The following is a 2,500-nucleotide window of genomic DNA, read 5'->3' as shown; positions in this document are numbered from 1 at the left end:
GACAAATATAATACTAAAAAACATTAATAACAGTATTTATGATTTCTACATTATCCACCATTCTAGATTGTAAATGCCATTTCGGTACACGGAATTAGCCAGCGATTGTAAAGCTCTCGACATCAGTAAAACCGTAAATACACATATCTTTCCACGCACCGTAATAAAACGTCGAACAATCCCGAAACAAAATAAATGCTATAAACCCAGAACAACTCCCACAATGTTCTCGTGATGGAAAAAAGTCCAACTCGGTGACGATTTACACCCGTTGCCAAACAAGACGAAACAAAAACGAAAAGAAAGAAGGGGAGAACGAAAGAAAGAAAGAGAGAAAAAAAAAAATCATAACACTGCTAATAAGAACTGGAATTAGGGTCGACGTCACACCAGGCGACAATAGGGCATCATTCTCCAGGGCGTGAGTGCCAGCCAGGGATGAGACTCAAGGTGTGATGTGGGACAGGACAGTGCCGAGTGCCAGTGTTGGAACAGAGTGTTGGCAGCTAGTGTTGGAAGGGCTAAGCAGACAGTGTGTTCCCAGGCTCGACGCTTCCCACACATCGAGTGAAAGAACACTCTCCAAGAACTGGCTCAGAGTATAATCATCTGCCGCGACAACGAGCGAGAAGATAAGGTTAGTTTATTTTTCCTCTGTTTTTTGCTCTTATTGTTTAAGCTCTGTTCGTGTGTGTGTTTCATCATCATGCTCTTGGCAGTTTATTTTGATGCTGTTTATTTATTCATTGTTATTCCTTTATTTATTCTTCCTACATCTGGTTCCTTGTATTTTCTTTTCCTTCCTTTTCCTTATATTTTAACGTAGGAAATTACTTATCCAATCCTTTCAGTTACGATAATGAAAAAGCAATAAGTATAGTCTGCCTCGATTCCCTACCCCAATATTGATTTGTTAAGCAATGATTGCCTAAAATTAAAAGAAAGAGCGATCGCAAGACAGTTTAATTGTCCTCATGCAAGGTTATACTATAATCAGCAAATGAAATCAGCATTAGCCTTATCCGACAAGGTACGTGGAAATTAAATTCCTAAGTTAATCTAATTTTTTTTTTTTTTTTACCTATCAGTTCTATCCGATAAAAATGGCCCGATATTGTTTCTTCGTTTTTTTCCTTTCAATTTAATTTGGGAAAATTCTTAGAGAGATCTTATATTACAGCAGAGTAAATTTCTTAAATATGGTGTATTATTTCGTCTTTCTTCTAAGGTTATATGAAGTTTCTCGATAGTTTGAACCTTAATAAAAGTATCTGTTACCACGTTTTCTTTTTGTTTATTTTTATCTCGTTTTATTTTATCATTAATATTATTTTAAATTATGCTTATCTCTTACCTTTATTGTTTCCGCTATAACTTGCTTCAGGTAAAGGTTGGTATGGCGAATATGGTCTTTAATTAAGATAGATATATTTGTTTTTCTTTATTATTTTCAAGCTTTCAGAAACATATATCGCAGACTGAGAGGTCCAGGTTAACTACACCACAATATGTGTTCGATAACTTCGGCATAATTACATCCTGGGAATGTGTCTTTGTTAACTTGTTAACAAAGGGGAAGAGGGAGAATGGGAAGGGGAAAGAGAGAGGGAGAGAGAGAGGCAGATTGAGAGATGAAGAAAGGGAGGGGGAGAGGGAGAATGACAGACGGAGAGGAGGACGGAGAGAGAGAAAGGGAGAAGGAGAGGGAGAGGGGGAGAGGGAGAATAAGAGATGGGGAGGAGGACGGAGAGAGAGAGAAAGGGAGAAAGAGAGGGAGACGGGAAGAGGAAGAGGTATAGAGCATGGGAGAAAGAGGAAGAGGGAGACTGGGAGGTGGAGGGAGAGAGGAAGAGGAGGAAGGAGAAGGAGAGGGAAAGAGAATAGGAAAGAGATGGGGAGGGAAAATGACAGAGGAAGAAGGAAAGGGAGAGGGAAATAATAAGAGAGAAAGAGGGACAGAGAGAATGCAAGAGGAAGAGGAGAATGAAAGGGGGAGAAAAACTGAGAGAGAGAGAGAGAGAGAGAGAGAGAGAGAGAGAGAGAGAGAGAGAGAGAGAGAGAGAGAGAGAGAGAGAGAGAGAGAAAAGAGAAGAGAGAAATGGAAGATATAATGCTCTGCTGTTGAAAAATTACTCTATTCCTTTTACAATATTAAAATGATAAGAAAATATGAAAACGCTAATTAGTATTGTTGGGTATGTGAATATGATATCCTTCGACCATTAATTTGCCCAAAGGATGGTGAATTACGTTTTACAAATATATAGTTATTTTCCATTTGTTAATGACATATATCATACTGTGTTTAGGAGCACCATCTCCCTCCCTCCCTCTCTCTCTCTCTCTTTATCTCTCTGTCTGTCTGTCTGTCTGTCTCCCTCTCCCTCTCCCTCTCCCTCTCTCTCCCTCCCTCCCTCCCTCCCTCCCTCCCTCCCTCTCTCTCTCTCTCTCCCTCCCTACCTCCCTCCCTCCCTCCCTCCCTCCCTCCCTCCCTCTCTCT

At 40.2% G+C, this 2,500-nt stretch overlaps 1 protein-coding gene across 4 annotated transcripts in view; it reads left to right on the top strand.

Annotated features, from left to right (window-relative positions):
• Positions 1-2,500, top strand: part of LOC125030809 (irregular chiasm C-roughest protein-like) — a 244,537-nt gene that overhangs the window by 766 nt on the left and 241,271 nt on the right. For 3 of the 4 annotated variants that reach the window (XM_047621117.1, XM_047621115.1, XM_047621119.1), the window contains exon 1: positions 1-637. This exon is cut by the window's left edge. The gene's annotated coding sequence lies outside the window, so the exon portion shown is untranslated. The remainder of the gene's footprint in view (positions 638-2,500) is intronic. The other variant, XM_047621118.1, reaches the window with a different exon arrangement.

This window comes from Penaeus chinensis, chromosome 11 (assembly GCF_019202785.1).
Source record: "Penaeus chinensis breed Huanghai No. 1 chromosome 11, ASM1920278v2, whole genome shotgun sequence".
In the NCBI taxonomy this organism is placed as follows: Eukaryota; Metazoa; Arthropoda; class Malacostraca; order Decapoda; family Penaeidae; genus Penaeus; species Penaeus chinensis.
The sequence above is the reverse complement of the archived record's forward strand: the minus strand, read 5'-3'. Positions and strand labels throughout refer to the sequence as shown.